Raw genomic sequence first — 23,066 nt, 5'->3', positions numbered from 1 at the left:
TAAAAGCTTATACAGATCTAAGTTTTCACTTCGTGAAAACTCATATCCGACAGTATATTCTAACACAGAAGCGTTCCCATGGTGATGGGGACGCTTCTAGTTAGAATACACTACAAACTGTGCACAAGACTGCCCCCTGATCAGCCGTGATCAGCACAATTAACCCCTTCAGGTGCGGCACCTGAAGGGGTTAATTGTACTGTCATATCCCCCTGTAAGAGCTCAGGGCTGCCAGGCAGCAGGGGGCAGACCCCCCCCCCTCTCCCCAGTTTGAATATCATTGTGGCCAGTGCGGCCCCCCCCTCCCTCCCTCTATTTTAATAAATCATTGGTGGCACAGTGTGCGCCCACCCTCGCCCCCCCCTCCCTCCCTCTATTGTAATAAATCGTTGGTGGCACAGTGTGCGCCCACCATCGCCCCCCCCCCTCTATAGCAGTAACAACATTGGTGGCAGTGTGCGGCCTCCCATCTCCCCTCCCCCCAGATCATTGGTGGCAGCGTCGTTCCGATCGGAGTCCCAGTTTAATCGCTGGGGCTACGATCGGTAACCATGGCAACCAGGACGCTACTGCAGTCCTGGTTGCCATGGTTACTTAGCAATAGTACAATAGTAGAAGATTCATAGTTACCTGCTTGCTGCTGCGATGTCTGTGTCCGGCCGGGAGCTCCACCTACTGGTAAGTGACAGGTCTGTGCGGCGCATTGCTAAAGAACTGTCACTTACCAGTAGGAGGAGCTCCCGGCCGGTCACAGACATCGCAGCAGCAAGCAGGTAAGTATGAATCTTCTACTATTGTACTATTGCTAAGTAACCATGGCAACTAGGGCTGCAGTAGCTTCCTGGTTGCCATGGTTACCGATCGGAGCCCCAGCGATTAAACTGGGACTCCGATCGGAACTACGCTGCCACCAATGATGGGGGGGGGGGGCGGAGATGGGAGGCCGCACACTGCCACCAATGTTGTTACTGCTATAGAGGGAGGGGGGGCCGATGGTGGGCGCACACTGTGCCACCAACGATTTATTACAATAGAGGGAGGGAGGGGGGGGCAATGGTGGGCGCACACTGTGCCACCAACGATTTATTACAATAGAGGGAGGGAGGGGGGGCGATGGGGGGCGCACACTATGCCACCAACGATTTATTACAATAGAGGGAGGGAGGGGGGGGGGCCGCACTGGCCACCAATGATATTCAAACTGGGGGGGGGGGGTCTGCCCCCTGCTGCCTGGCAGTCCTGATCTCTTATAGGGGGATATGATAGTACAATTAACCCCTTCAGGTGCGGCACCTAAGGAGTTAATTGTGCTGATCACGGCCCCCTGTAAGAGATCGGGTGCTGCCAGGCAGCAGGGGGCAGTCATGTACACAGTTTTTCAGTATATTCTAACCTGAAGCGTCCCCATCACCATGGGAACGCCTCTGTGTTAGAATATACTGTCGGATCTGAGTTTCACGATGTAGCTCATATCCGACAGTATATTCTAACATAGAGGCGTTCCCATGGTGATGGGGACGCTTCAAGTTATGTTCGGGTGTCCGCCTGGCCGTGCGGAGGCAAGCGGATCCGTCCAGACTTACAATGTAAGTCAATGGGGACGGATCCGTTTGAAGATGACACACTGTGGCTCAATTTTCAAACGGATCCGTCCCCCATTGACTTTCAATGTAAAGTCTGGACGGATCCGTCTGAGGCTACTTTCACACTTAGAAATGTTTTAACAATATAATGCAGACGGATTCGCTCTGAACGGAGCCACCGTCTGCATTATATGAACGCAAGTGTGAAAGTAAAGGGACTCCTGACTTTACATTGAAAGTCAATGGGGACGGATTCGTTTGCAATTGCACCATATTGTGTCAACGTCAAACGGATCCGTCCCCATTGACTTGCATTGTAATTCAGGACGGATCCGTTTGGCTCCGCACGGCCAGGCGGACACCAAAACGACTTTTTTTTTCATGTCCGTGGATCCTCCAAAAATCAAGGAAGACCCACGGACGAAAAAACGGTCACGGATCCACGGAACCCGTTTTTGCGGACCGTGAAAAAAAACTGTCGTGTGCATGAGGCCTAAGAGGTAAATAAATCTTAATCATTGATGTGGAATAAATCTAATAGCCTATGCACAAAATTAAATGTGATTGTGTCAGTTTTGCTGTGCACTGCTTGTTCAAACGACAGAGAAGCCAATTAAAATCTAACAACCAATGTGGCAGCACCTCCTCTTGTCCCCCTTAGGCCTCTTTCACACTACAGTATTTTGCGTTCCGTATACGGTCCGTTTTTTGCGTTCCGTATACGGTCCGTATACGGAACCATTCATTTCAATGGTTCCGCAAAAAAACGGAATGTGTTCCGTATGCATTCCGTTTCCGTATTTCCGTTTTTCCGTTCCGTTGAAAAGATAGAACATGTCCTATATTTGGCTGCAAATCACAGTCCGTGGCTCCATTCAAGTCAATGGGTCCGCAAAAAAAACGGAACACATACGGAAATGCATCCGTATGTCTTCCGTTTCCGTTCCGTTTTTTGCGGAACCATCTATTGAAAATGTTATGCCCAGCCCAATTTTTTATATGAAATTACTGTATACTGTATTTGCCATACGGAAAAACGGAACGGAACAACGGAACGGAAACGGAACCACAACGGAAGCAAAAAACGGAACAACGGATCCGTGAAAAACGGAACGCAAAACACTGAATTCAACATACTGTAGTGTGAAAGAGGCCTTACAAAAATATCTGCCACAACTGAGCTGAGAAAACTATAAACTATCCCCCCATTACATGAGTATCTTTTCTTACTGTTTATTAGCAGATGTTATATGTGTATACAGGTGCACAGAAGTAGACAGATTTAGTAGCGGTTAAAACACTGTCTTGGGGTTTATTCCAACCATGGTGCTATTTGTGTGGATTTTTTATTTTCCCTGTTTGGTTGTGTGGGTTTCCTCTGTGTGTTGGTTTCCTCCACACTTCAAAAATTTCAGCTGTAGTCATATCATGATGAAATTAACCCTTGTGTGTTAATACATAGGTGATTCAAGGACGGAAATTCTAAAACATCTTCAACCCAAAAATATGGATAAAGGTACAAATAAAGGATACTAAGGCCCCATTCACACGTGCGCAATTTCGTTCCGCATTTTGCAGAACAGAATTGCGAACCCATTCATTTCCGGGTGTGCATTTCCGTTCCCGTAAAAAATAGAACATGTCCTATTCTTGTCCGCAATTGTGGACAAGAATAGGCATATTCTATTAGTGCCGGCGATGTGCGGTCCGCAAAACACACTATGGAAGTGTGAATGGAGCTTAATTTTAGCAGTAAATGATGCACCGTAGGGAATTTATTAAACCCTAAGTGACCAGCCCATTTTGGGCCATACTGACATCATCGCCTTCCAAGAGCTAACTTTTTCTTACTTTTTTTTTTGTCTATGTAGCTGTATGAGGGCTTGTTTTTTGCAAGACCAGCTGTAGTTTTTAATGGTGCCATTTTGGTTACATATAACTTTCTGATTCCAACTTTTATGAACTTTTTCTGGGCAGGAGATGGGAGTTTTTACGTTATAAATTTTGCAGCGTTCATTTTTTTTGCATAAATAACATAATATCTTTATTCTCAGTACGATTACAGTAATACCAAATACATATCGTTTTTTTATGTTTTACTACTTTTGTGCAATAAAACCCTCTCTTTTTGAAAATAAGAAAATAATTTTGCATCATCGCATCCGAAGACCCATAACTTTTTTTGTTTTGCTTCTATGGAGTTGTGGGAGTTGTGCGAGGGCTTGATTTTTGTAGGACGACTTTTTGTTTTCATTGGTATCATTTTAGGGCAAATAACACTTTTTGATTGCTTGTTATTAAGTTTTTTCGGTAGTGACTAAATAAATTAGCAATTCTGACTCTTTTTTTATTTTTTTTTACTGTGTTCACCGCAAGGGATAATATCCATATTTTTGTAATGTGGGTCGTTACGGACGCAGCAATAACAAATGTGGGAGAAATTTATTTATTTATTTTTTTCATTGAAAAGCATATTTTCAATGGAAAAAAAACATTTTTTTATTGGAATTTTTTTAATTCAATAGTTTTTTTTTACAACTTTTTTTAACCACTTAATAGTCCCACAAGGGGACTATAACAGGCGATCTTTTGATTAATTCTAAAATACAATGCACTATCCCTATAGTGCATTGCATTTTAATATCAGTGCTATACTGACATTGACCAGCTCTAGAACACTCAAAGCAAGCTTGGGGCTTACACCAGGTCCCAGTCTGCCTGTACACACATTGGCACCCCATGGTAGCATTTGCAGGGTGCCGGTGGGAGACAGAGGGAGTCTGCTCCCTCTGTCAAAGTTTACATGCAGTGGGCGTCATTGCCTGTGGCATGTAAGGGGTTATGGTAGTATGCCAAAATAGGGATCTGGTGGGTGGAGATACCCTCCAGGTCTCACCTATTTTTAAATAAACCCTTTTGGGCACCAGTAGTGGTCGATTGAAAGTGGTGGTTTCTTGTCGAGCTGCTTAAGTGTGTAACAGTGTTATATTTGTAAAAAAAAGGTAGTGAAGGTAAAAGGATGTGTATAGAGATATCAATGTGTAGGGTAAAAAATTTATATATATACACACATATGTAAAAAATCTGCATAAAAGGTCAGATGATTATGCACATATATAAATTCTGACGAAAGGATAAAAAGATTGTACACATGGGTAGGACTACTGCATACCGTCTCGGGTGCCTGAGAGACCGTGTTCTGCAGTATATTACACAATATAGTGTAGTACAGTTAGGCAAATCAATAGGTAAAAAATTTTTGTTTAAAAGGATGCCAATGCATAAATTAAAATAATGTGGTATCGTGGGTATATTTATGAGCCGGATTTATATGTACATGCAATAAAGACCTTTGAAGAGAAGCACCCGTGTGATTGGCTGCATTCATCCGTTAAAACCAGGCTGGGGGGGTACTCGGTTTACAGGTGTATTATGCTTATCCTGGTAAACCGCCCCCCTCGTGAAGTGAGTAAATATACCCACGATACCACATTATTTTAATATAAGCATTGGCATCCTTTTAAACAAAAATTGTTTTACCTATTGATTTGCCTAACTGTACTACACTATATTGTGTACGATACTGCAGAACACGGTCTCTCAGTCACCCGAGACGATATGCAGTAGTCCTACCCATGTGTACAATCTTTTTATCCTTTCGGCAGAATTTATATATGTGTATAATCATCTGACCTTTTATGCAGATTTTTTACATATGTGTGTATATATATACATTTTTTACCCTACACATTGATATCTCTATACACATCCCTTTACCTTCACTCCCTTTTTTTACAAATATAACACTGTTGCAAAACCTATTACACACTTAAGCAGCTCGACAAGAAACCACCACTATCAATCGACCACTACTGGCGCCCAAAAGGGTTTATTTAAAAATAGGTGAGACCTGGAGGGTATCTCCACCCACCAGTCCCCCTATTTTGGCATACTACCATATTCTATACGGGCAGACACCATTGTCGACCTGACTAAACCCGGAGCAGCCTCTAGTACCTAGCACCCAACTTTCTTTCCACCCCACTCCTGTAAACCCGAGGCGCCTCAAGTCTTTCAGATCTAGTGGAATCCCTTCCAATAGATCAGTCTGACCCTCATACTTTCTGTAAGGGGTTAAACAGCCCCACTAAGTAATACGGCATTGCCCTGCATTACAAGTAATAGGGTGGGAGGTAGTGCACCCCTCCACGCCGTTCAACATCTCAATTCTCTAGTGGAGTGCTGACTGTATTTTTAATATAGTATTTTTTTGGTTTGTAAAATAGTTAATAAAGGTAAATAAAATGAGCACTCACTTAGTAATTCAGATTTTAATATATATAATAATAAAAGTTATAGGGGGACTGGTGGGTGGAGATACCCTCCAGGTCTCACCTATTTTTAAATAAACCCTTTTGGGCGCCAGTAGTGGTCGATTGATAGTGGTGGTTTCTTGTCGAGCTGCTTAAGTGTGTAATAGGTTTTGCAACAGTGTTATATTTGTAAAAAAAGGGAGTGAAGGTAAAGGGATGTGTATAGAGATATCAATGTGTAGGGTAAAAAATGTATATATATACACACATATGTAAAAAATCTGCATAAAAGGTCAGATGATTATACACATATATAAATTCTGCCGAAAGGATAAAAAGATTGTACACATGGGTAGGACTACTGCATATCGTCTCGGGTGACTGAGAGACCGTGTTCTGCAGTATCGTACACAATATAGTGTAGTACAGTTAGGCAAATCAATAGGTAAAACAATTTTTGTTTAAAAGGATGCCAATGCTTATATTAAAATAATGTGGTATCGTGGGTATATTTACTCACTTCACGAGGGGGGCGGTTTACCAGGATAAGCATAATACACCTGTAAACCGAGTACCCCCCCAGCCTGGTTTTAACGGATGAATGCAGCCAATCACACGGGTGCTTCTCTTCAAAGGTCTTTATTGCATGTACATATAAATCCGGCTCATAAATATACCCACGATACCACATTATTTTAATTTATGCATTGGCATCCTTTTAAACAAAAATTGTTTTACCTATTGATTTGCCTAACTGTACTACACTATATTGTGTATTATACTGCAGAACACGGTCTCTCAGGCACCCGAGACGGTATGCAGTAGTCCTACCCATGTGTACAATCTTTTTATCCTTTCGTCAGAATTTATATATGTGCATAATCATCTGACCTTTTATGCAGATTTTTTACATATGTGTGTATATATATAAATTTTTTAAAAAAAGGTAGTGAAGGTAAAAGGATGTGTATAGAGATATCAATGTGTAGGGTAAAAAATTTATATATATACACACATATGTAAAAAATCTGCATAAAAGGTCAGATGATTATGCACATATATAAATTCTGACGAAAGGATAAAAAGATTGTACACATGGGTAGGACTACTGCATACCGTCTCGGGTGCCTGAGAGACCGTGTTCTGCAGTATAATACACAATATAGTGTAGTACAGTTAGGCAAATCAATAGGTAAAACAATTTTTGTTTAAAAGGATGCCAATGCATAAATTAAAATAATGTGGTATCGTGGGTATATTTATGAGCCGGATTTATATGTACATGCAATAAAGACCTTTGAAGAGAAGCACCCGTGTGATTGGCTGCATTCATCCGTTAAAACCAGGCTGGGGGGGTACTCGGTTTACAGGTGTATTATGCTTATCCTGGTAAACCGCCCCCCTCGTGAAGTGAGTAAATATACCCACGATACCACATTATTTTAATATAAGCATTGGCATCCTTTTAAACAAAAATTGTTTTACCTATTGATTTGCCTAACTGTACTACACTATATTGTGTACGATACTGCAGAACACGGTCTCTCAGTCACCCGAGACGATATGCAGTAGTCCTACCCATGTGTACAATCTTTTTATCCTTTCGGCAGAATTTATATATGTGTATAATCATCTGACCTTTTATGCAGATTTTTTACATATGTGTGTATATATATACATTTTTTACCCTACACATTGATATCTCTATACACATCCCTTTACCTTCACTCCCTTTTTTTACAAATATAACACTGTTGCAAAACCTATTACACACTTAAGCAGCTCGACAAGAAACCACCACTATCAATCGACCACTACTGGCGCCCAAAAGGGTTTATTTAAAAATAGGTGAGACCTGGAGGGTATCTCCACCCACCAGTCCCCCTATTTTGGCATACTACCATATTCTATACGGGCAGACACCATTGTCGACCTGACTAAACCCGGAGCAGCCTCTAGTACCTAGCACCCAACTTTCTTTCCACCCCACTCCTGTAAACCCGAGGCGCCTCAAGTCTTTCAGATCTAGTGGAATCCCTTCCAATAGATCAGTCTGACCCTCATACTTTCTCTCACTCTCTCTCTCTCTCTCTCTTATACCCATGTAAGGGGTTAAACAGCCCAGATCGGCACTCCTGCCCGCAAGAGATTAAAATCTATAAGAGACTGGGAAAACACAGTAGATGAGGCTAAAGGCTGCTCATGTGGCTTATTGCAGATGGTAGGCTTTCCTGAAAACTTATGTTTTCAGGTTACTATTAAAAGTTTAGGTGTTGGGGGAGAGTCTGATGTGTTCGAGTAGAGAGTTCCAGTAGGGGAGAGGTACATGAGAAATCTTGTAGTTGATTGTTTGAAGAACAGATGAGAGGAGAACAGAGGATGAGGTATTGTGAGGATCTGAGATTATGTTTGGGGATGTATTGAGAAAACAGGTCAGAGATACACTGTTTAACCGCCTCCGGACCGCCTAACGCAGGATCGCGGTCCGGAGGCGGCAGTCTGAGGTACAGTCACGCATATATGCCTCATCTCGCGAGATGACGCGCTCAGCCGGCCCGCGCATGCGCATCACGGGCCGGCAAAAGTTTGAGGGGGGTCACGTCATCAGCTTGCCAGCCAATGATTGTGGCTGGCAAGCTGATGATTTTTAACAAAACAAATCACAGGCCAGTTAGCACTTTATATTTATAAATATAAAGTGTTAAATGGCTGCTGTGCTCCTCTGCTGGTCCTTTTCATTGGTTGGTCTCAGCAGAGGAGCACAGTTCACAGTGAGTACACAAGACACAACACTTAGCCCCCAGATCACCCCCCTCCATCACCCCAATTAACCCCTTTGTCACCCCTTGATCTCCACTGTCAATCACCTAGTGAAAGGGAAAAAAGTGATCAGTGTGGTAGTTAGCAATCGGTTAGCGCCCAGACCACCGCACCGCAGTCACTGATTCGCGTATCGCTAATCAGCATTTGTACTTTTAGGCCTCTTTCACACGTGCGTCAGTTTTTTTGCCCGGATAAGAGGCGGGCGCGTTGTGGGAAAATGCACGATTTTTCCGCGCGAGTGCAAAACATTGTAATGCGTTTTGTACTCGCGTGAGAAAAATCGCGCATGTTTGGTACCCAAACCCGAACTTCTTCACAGAAGTTCGGGCTTGGGATTGATGTTCTGAAGATTGTATTATTTTCCCTTATAACATGGTTATAGGGGAAAATAATAGCATTCTGAATACAGAATGCTTAGTATAATAGTGCTGGAGGGGTTAAAAAAATAAATAAAAAAGTTAACTCACCTTATCCTCTTGATCGCGTAGTTCCCGGTCTCTTCTTTACTATGGGCTAAATGACCTGTGGTGACGTCAGATCACATGCTCCAATCACATGGTCCATCACCGTGGTGATGGTGCATGTGATCTGACATCATCAAAGGTCCTTTACCTGTATTTAATGCTCACCACAGGTCCTTCTCAACAAAGGATACAGAAGGAGATGCCGGGCTTCGCGATCAAGTGGACTAAGGTGAGTTAAATAATTTTTTATTTTTTTTAACCCCTCCAGCGCTGTTTTACTATGCATTCTGTATTCAGAATGCTATTATTTTCCCTTATAACCATGTTATAAGGGAAAATAATAATGATCGGGTCTCCATCCCGATCGTTTCCTAGCAACCGTGCGTGATAATCGCACCGCATCCGCACATGCTTGCGGATGCTATGCGATTTTAACGCACCCCAATTAACTTCTATGGGGCCTGCGTCGCGGGAAAATCGCACAATATAGAGCATGCTGCGATTTTCACTCAACGCACAAGTGATGCGTGAAAATCACCGCTCATGTGCACAGCCCCATAGAAATGAATGGGTCAGGATTCAGTGCGGGTGCAATACGTTCACCGCACGCATCGCACCCGCACGGAAAACTCGCCCGTGTGAAAGGGGCCTTATAGGATCTGTAAGTGATCAAAACTGATCACAGTCAGATCTATAATAGTATTAGTGTCACCTTAGCTCGCCCTCCTCCCAAAACGCAGTGTTTGCCCGATCAGGCCTGATCGGTCGCCCACACGTGCGTTCACCCACGCCCGCCCCGCCGCAGTGACAAAAAAAATTATTATTTTTTTTTATCACTGCACAATCACTTTACAAGCGCTGCGACGATAAAAAAATCAGTTTTGATAATTTTTATCAATCGCAGCGGCCTCCAGTACTTCGCTAGCCTCCCATTTGTAAGACAGGCTTGCTTTTTTTCTTGGGTAGTCTCAGGGAATACCCCCTAAATTTAGTAGTCCAAATGTCAAACAAGGGGTATTCTTCTGAAGAGGCCTACAGGATTCTGACCCAGTCGGATGAGGAATGGGAACCCTCATCTGACGAATCTAGCGGGTCAGAATATGAACCTGTAGAAAGCAGTGGCAGTCTGACACAAAGTACGGACGAGGAGGTTGAGGTCCCTGATACCACCAGGCGTACCCGGCCCCGTGTTGCTAGACCACAGGTTGCGCAGGATCGGCTTCAAGGGCAGCAGAGTGGGGCTGGCGCTGTCGGATTACGTGGTGAGGCATACACCAGCAGTGCAGCCCACCCTGGACCTAGTACCAGCACTGCCGTGCAACATGGTGAAGTGGCGAGCACCAGAAGGGCAGTTGAAGCTGGTACGGTGGCACGTGCAATAGTTACCCCGTCGCAGCCACCGCACAGACAGGCCCGTAGACCCCCTAGAGTCCCTGAGGTGCTGGCAAACCCTGATTGGCAGTCCCCAATTCAGCCGCACCATTTGTTCCCCCTTTCACCGCCCAGTCTGGAGTTCGGGTTGAGACAGCTCAGATCGGTTCGGCCCTGGGATTTTTTGAGCTGTTCTTGACTGCGGAGCTCTTGGACTTAGTCGTGGCAGAAACAAACCGGTATGCCACTCAATTTATTTCCGCCAACCCGGGAAGCTTTTATGCCCAGCCTTTCCGGTGGAAACCCGTCCAAGTTTCCGAATACATTTTTTTTCTGGGCCTTCTCCTCAACATGGGTCTAACCAAAAAGCATGAATTGAGGTCATATTGGTCCACGAACCCAATTCATCACATGCCCATGTTCTCTGCTGCCATGTCCAGGGCACGATTTGAGGCCATCCTGCGTTTCCTGCACTTTAGTGACAATAGCACCTCTCGTCCCAGAGGCCACCCAGCTTTTGACCGGCTCCACAAAATGCAGCCCCTCATAGACCACTTCAACCAGAAATTTGCAGATTTGTATACCCCTGAGCAAAACATCTGCGTAGACGAGTCCCTTATACATTTTACCGGGCGCCTTGGCTTCAAACAATACATCCCAAGCAAGTGCGCGGTATGGGGTCAAATTGTATAAGCTCTGTGAAAGGGCCACAGGCTATACCCACAAATTTCAGATCTATGAGGGTAAAGATCAGACCCTGGAGCCGGTCGGTTGCCCTGACTACCTGGGGAGCAGTGGGAAGACAGTCTGGGACTTGGTGTCACCCTTATTTGGCAAGGGGTACCATCTTTATGTGGACAATTTCTACACAAGTGTGCCCCTCTTCAGGCATTTGTTCCTAGAACAGATTGGCTGCTGTGGCACCGCGCGAACTAGTCGCACGGGCTTCCCCCAACGGCTCGTTACCACCCGTCTTGCAAGGGGGGAGAGGGCTGTCTTGTGTGATGAAGAACTGCTCGCGGTGAAATGGAGAGACAAGAGTGACGTTTACATGCTCTCCTCCATTCACGTAGACACGACAATACAAATTGAACGAGCAACCAGTGTCATTGAAAAGCCCCTCTGTGTCCACGACTATAATTTGCTCATTGGAGGGGTGGACTTCAATGACCAGATGTTGGCTCCGTATTTAGTTTCCCGACGCACCAGACCCTGGTATAAGAAGGTGTCTGTATATTTGATTCAATTGGCTGCATATAATAGTTTTGTTCTCTACAGTAAGGCTGGGAGAACAGGATCCTTCCTCAAATTTCAGGAAGAGATCATCGGGTTTGCCAGGGCATACGAGCTAAGTGGGTATGGATGTTGGGCGGAGCGCCTATGTCCTGGCAGACGCCTTTCCCTCCTTTTTTTTTTTTTTTGGCAGACATTTTTTCATCCACATTGATCGATGCGAATGAAGAAATATGTGCCGTTCATTTTTTCTTTCCCAGAGGCTGAACGAAAAAAAAAAAATATCTCATTACCCGTATGCTCAATTTAAGGAAAATAGCAGAAACTCCTAATGCTGGCCATACACGTAATGATTGCGGAGACCCTCAAATGCCAGGGCAGTACAAACACCCCACAAATTACCCCACTTTGGAAAGAAGACAACCCAAGGTATTTGCTGAGGGGCATATTGAGTCCATGAAAGATTGACATTTTTGTCTCAAGTTAGCGGAAAGGGAGACTTTGTGAGAAAAAACAAAAAAAAATCAATTTCCTCTAACTTGTGCCCCCAAATTTTTTTTTTCTATGAACTCGGCATGCCCCTCATTGAATACCTTGGGTGTATTCTTTCCAAAATGGGGTCACTTGTGGGGTATTTATATTGCCCTGGCTTTTTAGGGGCCCTAAAGCGTGAGAAGAAGTCTGGGATCCAAATGTCTAAAAATGCCCTCCTAAAAGGAATTTGGGCACCTTTGCGCATCTAGGCTGCAAAAAAGTGTCACACATGTGGTATCGCCGTACTCAGGAGAAGCTGGGGAATGTGTTTTGGGGTGTCATTTTACATATACCCATGCTGGGTGAGATAAATATCTTGGTCAAATGCCAACTTTGTATAAAAAAATGGGAAAACTTGTCTTTTGCCGAGATATTTCTTTCACCCAGCATGGGTATATGTAAAAAGACACCCCAAAACACATTGCCCTACTTCTTCTGAGTATGGCGATACCAGATGTGTGACACTTTTTTGCAGCCTATGTGGGCAAAGGGGCCCACATTCCAAAGAGCACCTTTCGGATTTCACAGGCCATTTTTTACACATTTTGATTTCAAACTAATTTGCACGCATTTGGGCCCCTAAAATGCCAGGGCAGTATAACTACCCCACAAGTGACCCCATTTTGGAAAGAAGACACCCCAAGGTATTTCACGATGGGCATAGTGAGTTCATGGAAGTTTTTATTTTTTGTCACAAGTTAGTGGAATATGAGACTTTGTAAGGAAAAAATATATAAAAAATCATCATTTTCTAACTTGTGACAAAAAATTAAAAGTTCTATGAACTCACTATGCCCATCAGCGAATACCTTAGGGTGTCTACTTTCCGAAATGAGGTCATTTGTGGGGTTTTTCTACTGTCTGGGAATTGTAGAACCTCAGGAAACATGACAGGTGCTCAGAAAGTCAGAGCTGCTTCAAAAAGCGGAAATTGTGGGATTTTACTAGTCATACGACGTAAAGTCATGATTTTAGTAAGACACGGAGGCGAGTATTGCTTTTCTCTTTCTTTACTAAAATTATAGCAGCAAAACACAGGAAGGGAAAAAAGTGCCCCTGTAACCTAGGCAACCAGCCACTCCCCCGGACTAGCCGGTATAAGAGTCAGCTCCAACCCACAGTCCTCCTCTTTCATGTAACTCCTCATAGCGAACAGGAAGAACCAAACGAACTGGAACCTCGGAATGCCACTCATCGTGCCAGTCACGGAACCGCATCAACCGGAACACGAACAGTCCTGGAACCTCATGTCAATGAAGAAAAACCGACCGCCAGACAGCGAAACCAAATGGAACAACTGGAGCTGCGCATCCTGGAGGTACCTCTGGAACTGCAAAGTCCTGGTGAATCAACCTAAGGCAAAAGACACGAAACACGGTGACTCGACACTATCCCACCAAGGAAGGAATGTCTGAGGCATGCAACCGGTAAACAAAGAACAACCTCAACGTCCTACTATGGAAGGAAAAAACATCACGCATGCAATTGGTATACAGACAATGACATCAACAATCATATATCTCATGCAGAGAAGTACTTACCATACCCAAGACCCAACAAGGGCGGGAACAGAACATATAGGGAGGGCAATACTCGCCTCCGTGTCTTACTAAAATCATGACTTTACGTCGTATGACTAGTAAAATCCCACAATTTTAGAACAGACACGGAGGCTTCGTATTGCAAGTTCAAAGCTGCATGACTACCGCAGAAAACGCATGAGGAGACGGGCGGAAATAGAAATCCCGGAACGTAGATTCCCGCGACCAATCAGCCGCCCTAAGGATATCTTGCAACCCAGCCCCAGAGGTCAACATAGCGGTGGCCGAAGCGCTGCGCGTGGAATAAGCCAAGAAAGTGGAGGTGTCCACCCCCGCAAGCGAAAGCACCCATTTGACCCAACGAGCCAACGTGGTGGAAGAAACCGGGGCAAAGGGAGCGCGACAGGCTAGAAAAAGATTCGGACAGGCAGGAGAGCGGTGAGCCCTAGTTCTGACCTCATATTCGCGAAGGCAAGCGACCGGACACAAATCCGGTCGGGCCGCAAACGCCGGGTAAGAGATAGAGTGAGAAGAGGATTTGGTGTGCCTGGAAATCGAAAAGGACACCCCCTCGGGCGTAAACGACCGAGCCGAAATGTCCAGGGCCTGGACGTCGGAAACCCGCCTGCATGATACTAAACACAGCTGGGAGACCAGCTTGGCCGAAAGGTGGCGCAAGGACAACTCCGAATTCGAAGGCCAGGACGAGAAAAGTGACAGAACTAACGACACGTCCCAGGTAGAAGAATACCTCGGCTTAGGGGGACAGGACAGGCGCGCGCCCTTCAACAGGCGGCACACAAGAGGATGCTGCCCGACCGGGCGACCCCCAACTCCCTGGTGGGAAGAAGAAATGGCAGACCGATACACATTGATGGTCCGGTAAGCCCGGCCCTGCTCAAACAAGGATGTCAAGAAGACCCTGGAGTTCACCGGAGATCCTCCAGGCCATTAGAGACCGAGAGCCCTCCATCAGAAGTGGGTGAAGCTGATCGAGGGGCCCCAGTACCAGGTCCGGAAGGGCTGGCAACAACCTGGGGACATCCACCGCCAGCTCGAGGAGCTGAGGGAACCACGCCTGAGATCTCCACAGCGGGGTCACCAACACCAGTTCGGCCGACTGGTGCCTGACCTGAAGGAGCACCCTGGGAATGAGAGCGAAGGGGGGAAAAGCGTATAGGAACTCGCTGGACCAGTCCTGGAGAAACGCATCCACGGCCTCCGCTGCGGGATCCGGTCTCCAGCTGAAGAAACGCGGGAGCTGGGCATTGAGCCGAGACGCAAAAAGGTCGACTGACGGGGAACCCCAGAGAGAACAGATACCGCAGAAGACCTCCACGTTGAGCTTCCAATCGCTGGAGTCCGCCCAATGACGCGAGCTCCAATCTGCCTCGGTGTTGTGGAGGCCCGGAAGGTAGTCTGCCTGGACCACCAGATTCTTGGAGAAACAATAGTTCCAAAAATCTTTCGCCAATCGCGCCAGCAGAGTGGAACGAGTGCCACCCAGATGATTGACGTACCGCACGGCGGACACGTTGTCCATACGGAGGCGAATGCAAACATTCACCTTGTCGCATGTGAAACTCCGGATTGCAAAGGACCCTGCCAGCAACTCCAGGGTATTGATATGGAGGCTGGATTCCTCCAGGGACCAAAGACCCCCCGTGGACACCCCCTCGCAGTGGGCGCCCCAACCGAGAAGGCTGGCATCGGAATCCACCGTGAACTCCGGACGAGAACCGAAAATGGCCCTGCCGTTCCAGGCCGACAGGTTGTGGATCCACCAGGAGAGCTCGTCCCGAGTCTCGGCATCCAATGAGATGACATCCGCATAAGAGGCACCCCCCCGAAGATGGGCGATTTTCAAGCGCTGAAGAGCCCGATAGTGAAGGGATGCGGGAAAAACCGCCTGTATGGATGCCGCAAGGAGACCAATTATGCGGGCCAACTGTCGCAGGGAAACCTGGGGGCGCCGCAGAGTTCGTTGCAACTCCTTGCGAATGGCGCGCACCTTCTGCAAAGGGAGGCTGAGAGATTCGGCCTCCGAATCTACCAGGAAACCCAGGAACTCCATGCGTCTGGACGGTAACAGGCAAGACTTCTCCCAATTGATCAGGAAACCCAACCGAGACAGGAGATCTGTCGCCAAACGAAGGTGGGACAGGAGCAGGTCCCTGCTCCGGGCCATTAGCAGGATGTCGTCCAAATAGACAATGAGACGGACACCCCTGGCCCGAAGCCAGGCCACAACCGGCCGCAGGAGTTTGGTAAAACCCCAAGGGGCGGAGGAGAGACCAAAGGGCAGACAAGTAAAGCGCCAGGTCTCCCCGTTCCAGAGAAACCTGAGCAGGTCCCGGGAGAGAGGCGCGACTGGGACCGTCAGGTACGCATCCTGGAGGTCCAGTTTGACCATCCAATCCCCCGGCAGAAGAAGATCCCTCAGGAGGTGGATACCCTCCATTTTGAAATGTCTGTAGCGCACCAGGGTGTTCAGGGCTCGGAGGTTGATAACCGGACGCATCTGACCTCCCTTTTTCTCGACTAGAAAAATATTGCTTATCACTCCCGGGGAGGAGGCGAGCGCAGGTTCCACGGCTCCTTTCCTGTAAAGGGTAGAGAGCTCCTCCTGGACCAAGGCGCGGTCCGTCGCGACAAGACTTAGCGGGTGGGGGCGCGGGATGCGGTCCGGTGAGGAGACCAATTCTATCTGGAAGCCCAGAACCGTTGACAGGACCCAGCTGTCCGATGTAATGGCCTGCCAAGCAGGGAAAAAATGATGGAGTCTGCCCCCTACAGGTGGGTTGAAAGAAACACGAGAAAGTGGCAAACTTACCATACGGCCGTCTTGATCCGGGAGTGCCTCGGAAGCTTCTGGAGCGCCAAGGTCTTCCACGGGAAGGGAAGAACGGGGTTGGCTGGCGCGAATCCTGGTAGGAGGTACCCTGGTAACCCGTTGGCTGGGAGAAGGAGCCTCGGCCCCCAGTACGGGCCTGATAGGATGAACGGCCGGACAGGCGGCCCCTGACTCTGCCGGCCCTGGAAGAGACCCGTCCCTGAAACACCTTCCTCATAGAGGACTGCGCCTTGTCCAAGGCCGTGAAGGCACCTACGTAACGCCCCAGGTCCTTTATAAAAGAGTCCCCGAACAAGAGGCCCTGGGCGTCTTTGCCTGGTTCAGTAAGGGCGAGGTTCGCCAATTTAGGCTCAATTTTAAAGAGTATGGCCTTGCGCCTTTCTATGGAGAGCGAGGTATTGACGCTACCCGCAATACATATCGCCCTCTGCACCCAACCTCGGAGATCTTCCGGGTCCACCTGCCTATTCTCGGCCTGAGCGGACTCCGCCAAGTCGAACAACTTAGCCAGGGGCCCAAAGATATCAAGTAGCTTGTCTTGGCAAGCTTTCAATGCCGACTCCAGACCTTTTCGCGGATTCCAACCAAGTTTCGCAAGAAATTGCGTCATCTTGGGGTCAACTGTGGGGGTGTCACACACCTTATCAGGGATGATAGGCCTGGGACACTCAGCCTTAAGTTCATTCCGCGCCGCTTTGCTAAGCGGGCGACGGACCCAATTTTCAAGGTAACTGGAAACATGCTCAGCGGGGAGCCATTCCGCCGACCTGGGATGGTGTAATGCGTCAGGATCAAAAAGTGGGTCCCCATAAGGGTCTAGAAGCGCACCATCCTGAGCAACCGGAAGGGTGCATGATGCGCCAGAAGGTCGTGCGGCCAGGGGCGAGGGATCCGCTGGACCCGGGCCCTCCGTGTCTGTAGCGTCCCCAGATTCAAACACATACTCATCCTCAGCCTCCCCTCTAGACCCGATTTCTGAGTCGGAGTCGCTCTCAAATTGCGCTCTGGCGCATTTCCACTGCCGCACCCGTTCCGCCTGGCATGGTAAGGCTCTTTTGCGTGTCAATGGCACGCTATCCTGTGGGTGAACAGAGTCACCAGTCAAAGGGGTTCTGGAGGCCTGAGTATCTAGATGGGCTTCGCCCATGGAGGTGGATGGGGAAGGATCAGGGTTTGTCACATGCTGTGCGACTGGTGCGTCACCGGATTGATTCCGGAGCGCCTGTGACAAGGTGTGCGAAATGGTGGCTGACATGGAGTCCATAGCAGAGGCAATGGCCTCTGCCACTGCCTTTTGGAGTAAGGATGCGGCATCAGGGGCCGGATCCACATGATGGGGAGATGCGGCAGGCACAGGAGGGGGCATGATCGGAGCCGGTGGAGGGGCAGAGTCCCCAGGAGAGGGGGGGTTAATCGCTGGGCAGAACATAATGAAAAAGGCTCTAATATGGTCGCTGAGAAAAAACCTTAACCAGCCGGATCCGAGGCTCCCAGGGTACCGCAGGTCGCAGGCGACTAGCTAAAATGGCCGCCGAAGTCACGCGAGAGGACGGGGCAAAGCAAGCGCCGGAGCATCGGCGAGACCAAGATGGGGCAGGGAGACGGCTGCAGAGGGAACCGATAAAGACAGGGGCCACAGGTAATGAAAGAAAAGATCCCCCCTGGCGAAACAACGCACAGGGGGACGAGACCTAGAAAAAAGGTAAGGTTTAAAACGCAATACCTGTGAAAAACATATACATATAACAATCCAACACAACACACATATAGCAGATACTCATCTTCCTGTGAGCAGCAAGAAAGAGGAGGACTGTGGGTTGGAGCTGACTCTTATACCGGCTAGTCCTGGGGAGTGGCTGGTTGCCTAGGTTACAGGGGCACTTTTTTCTCTTCCTGTGTTTTGCTGCTATAATTTTAGTAAAGAAAGAGAAAAGCAAGCCTCCGTGTCTGTTCTAAAATTCACATTTTTGTATCATAGTTTGTAAACGCTATAACTTTTACCCACACCCTTTTTTTTTTTTTACCCAAACATTTTTTTTTATCAAAGACATATAGAACAATAAATTTTGTGAAAAATTTATATATATGGATGTCTTTTTTTTTTTACTTTTACAACTGAAAGTGAAAAATGTCATTTTTTTGCAAAAATTTCGTTAAATTTCGTTTAATAACAAAAAAAAGTAAAAATGCCAGCAGCAATGAAATACCACCAAATGAAAGCTCTATTAGTGAGAAGAAAAGGAGGTAAAATTCATTTGGGTGGTAAGTTGTATGACCGAGCAATAAATGGTGAAAGTAGTGTAGTGCAGAAGTGTAAAAAGTGGTCAGGTCATTGTGTTTAAGCTAGGGGGGCTGAGGTGGTTAAGAAGGGGACAGGATGTATGTAGGTGTAAGTATTTTAAACTGAATTTTCTGGGAAATGGGGAGCCAGTGAAAGGCAGAGAAGAAACGATTGGAGAGGTAGATTAACCTAGCAGCAGAGTTGAGAATAGATTGGAGGGGAGCGAGAGTGCTGGACGGGAGGCCACACAGGAGGATATTGCAGTAGTCCAGGCAGGAGATGACGAGAGTAGGCACTAGTATTTTAGCTTACTCAAATGAGGCGACATTATGAGAGATGTTCTTAAGTTAAAAGAGGCAGGTGGAGGTGAGGGTTTGGATGTGTGGCTTAAAAGACAGGGCAGAATCCAATGTTACCCCCAGGCAGAGGGCCTGCAAAACTGGAGAAATCGCTGTGCTAATAACTATAATGGACAGGTCAGGTAGGGAAGTTGAGTGACACGGGGGGAAGACAATGAATTCAGTTTTCTCCATATTGAGTTTTAGGAAGCAGGAGGGGAAGAATTTAAGATATTGCCAACAGAAATGCTGTGATTCTGGATAGCAGGGAAGTGACATCTGGGCCGGATAGGTAAATTTGAGTGTCGTCAGCATAGAGGTGGTATTGGAAGCCATGCGACTGTATGAGCTGCCCCAGGCCGAATGTATAAAGGGGGATTCAGGACAGAGCCTTGAGGGACACCAACTGAGAGGGGGCATGACGAGGAGGTAATGTATGAATGGGAGATTGGTCCCTGCTTTGAAGGACCAGGTCTGTACATGCATTACACCATTCAATGACATGATGTAGCTTCCCTCAACAATAACAGTATGAGGGTTAATGTTTTTCTCAACAAAATGCTAGTGGCAAGTCCCCAAACGCCTTCTCTAATCCAGTAACAACCCTGTCTTTTGGTGTGACCCTGGTTCAGGAAGGTCACATTTACTCACAGATGACATCAGGACTTGGCCTCCTGTTTATAGGAGACTCCAGCTTTGTCTCCTGGCTTGCAGGTAGAGGTACACTTTCTACTTGACTATTGTTCCTGAATTATACTCTCATTGTTGCATCCTGACTGTTGTTCCATTTACATGTTCTTCGACACAACGCCCTCTACATGTTCTTCAACACAGCGCCTCGACACTAAACGTTGACTATTCTTGAGATTGCCCTTAGAATCAAACTCAGTTCCAGTCTAGCCAGCACCAAAGTGATTTTGCTTTACAAATTCCAGTTCTCTATTGAGAAATGTGACATAGAAAGGCTGATCAGCTACAATCAGCTAATTGCCACAGTTGCTGCCATTTTAAAATAGTCATTTCTACCTTGTATGATCCTGGTGTTTTTGGTCGAACATTCCATTCTGATTAATTTTTATAATAGCTATACAATTCAATGCTATTTTTTTTTTTTCTGATACCAAGCTCCAACATTCCTCTATCAATATAAATAAAAATGATAATAATATGTGGACTTCCTGCAGCCTTCATTATGGGGACCATACTTTAATGTCCTGAATGCAATAATAACGCATTGGGGAAGATTGATTAATCCTGCCTAATTTCTACACAGTGTACAAATGCGCCAAATTTATCACAGTGACTAATACTGGATGATAAATCTGGTGCACTTTTAGGCTATCTAGACTTATGGGGGAATCTATAATGGCTTTTTTTTTAAGTGGATGAGAGCTTGACAAATTTTAATATTATTTGCACCAGAAAACTGGTGTAAATTCCACCAGAAATCTATGCCAGCTCCGGATGCACATCTTTTGTTTCTGATGGACTGACCTGAGATCCACTAAAATGATTAAGAAGTGTGTGCCAAGTTTATAGTACCAATTAGTTGGTTTACTTTATACTAGAAATTGGCAACGGAATTTCGAATCATTTTACCACTGCATCTTAAGCCATGCCCTATTTCCTGCTTAGCCACAGCCCCATGTTAGGCAAGTGAAAAGAAAAAAAAAGTTAAATAATACATGTGTTGCAAAACATGTATGCCAGTATTTTTGGTGCAAAGTGTGCTGGAATTCTGCCACATTTTGATGGAGTAAACCCTCCCCAGTATACTTTCCATGCTCCCTCTAGTGGTGACTGCTGTTAGCCAGCATGCTATCCGCTAAAAAGGAAATTAAAATGGAAACATATCACTAAAAAAATAGGCCATACACACTTATGTAAGGTTAAAACACTAGTTCACTGTAGGAAACAGCAAGGCTTCAATGGTATATAATGGAGACTGTACTGGTACAAAGTACTGATGAACATCCACTAAAACATCTTCAGTCTGGTGAATAAATATGTAACATGTAAAAATATAAGGCTTCTATAAGGTGGCAGTCAAATGGATACGTATAGTGCTCCATGCTGGCATACAGCCTATTGATCAGACATTTACTATTAGATTTGGGAGGCTGTCCAGCACCACTGTAAGTACACAATACTTGTACTGACACCCCATTCTCCCTCAACATTACAAGGCCTGACTGCATCCTGCAAAAATGATAGACTTAAGGTGTTGGTTGGTATTTTGGCCAAACTATGCAAGCTTCCAACTTTCCTTAACGGTCCTCATAAATTCAAAAGCATTTCACTAAAAAACTAAATAAAAGTACAACATATCACAGATGACAGGCCATACTCACTAGTGCAAGGCTAAATCACTGTGCATTTGGAATACTAAACAACCACTCCCGCTCATAGACAGGAATTCTTTGAGTGAAAGTTCATCAATGTTTTGCACCCATCATATACCATAGGGGTCTGGCTGCATCTTGTAGTTAATTTGTTTTTTTTTTTTCCATTAGTGAACTTGGCCTTTTTTTTAGTAATATGTTGTAAGTTTGACTTTCTTTTCAGTGCATAATATCCCTGCTGCCTGTATTCACCACTAGAGGGAGCATATAAGCTGGCTGCATACTGTGTAATTTTGGAATTGTGTATTACAGTATACAGTAAGCTATTGGCCACTGCAAGTGGGCAGGGGTCTCAGCTGTGTGCGGCATGCGGACCATGTGGTTTTACCCCAAGTCCAGTCCAGAACTTGCTTATTTTGCATGATACAATACAATGACCACAAATAATTTTTATTGTGGTTTAACTTTTCCGCAAAACATTTTCTAAAGTTGAACTGAATAAACTTAGTTTGTACTTGCCTTTCTATGAGAAATAAGTATGATATAAATGATTACCGCTCATAAGTAGCTATTTGACACAGTGGGAAGGATTCTTCATTAAGAAAGCTATAGATAGAACAAGACCATTAACACATACTTGAGAACTGAAGCTCTAATGTAATATTCATTTAAAATAATTATCATTATTTTTTATGAAGTATAAACATTTTTTTGTCATAGGTGTAACTTTATTGTTAATACAAAATAACCCCGCTAATGCAGGTACTGTACTAGGCATGACGTAAAGCTGCATTATAAAATTAACCACATTGCATAGTTAATCTGTACACAGCTTAAGGCTTTGCTCAAATAGGTGATATGTTTGTTCAAACAAGACATTATTTGCACCAGGATTTAATTGTTTCTGTAAAACTATTGGTTTGACTTAAAGTAGTGTGTTGAAACTTGTCTTCAATTATCCTTTTTTTTCCTGCGGACCAGACTTATTTTTGGGAATAAAAGCTTTGGAAAATTAATAAGCTCGATGAAAAACGTCCATGAATCTTTTTAAGCTCTTTCTTACTTTAAAATGTTAAATTGACAAAGCAGTTTTTATAATGAAACTTTTGACATTATGTTAATTATTCAGTGACACAATATAGTTTTCTCAAAGGTTACAGATAACATTTAGTGCTCTTCCAAAGATAATATCAGTTTGTTACAAAGCAGTTCAGAATTGTCTATTTCGATGTTTCCCTGTATGCAGCAAAAACGTCCTTTAAAAGCTACATTTATTAATTGATGTGCAAAAGAAAGGATGTAAGATTGGAAAAAGAGCTCCTCGGCTCTAGTACAATCAGTTCAATCTTTGTCAAATCTGCACAATGTGTGACCAGCGTTTAACCTCAC

Source organism: Bufo gargarizans, unplaced genomic scaffold, assembly GCF_014858855.1.
Source record: "Bufo gargarizans isolate SCDJY-AF-19 unplaced genomic scaffold, ASM1485885v1 fragScaff_scaffold_703_pilon:::fragment_2:::debris, whole genome shotgun sequence".
In the NCBI taxonomy this organism is placed as follows: domain Eukaryota; kingdom Metazoa; phylum Chordata; class Amphibia; order Anura; family Bufonidae; genus Bufo; species Bufo gargarizans.
Note: the sequence above shows the minus strand (reverse complement) of the source record.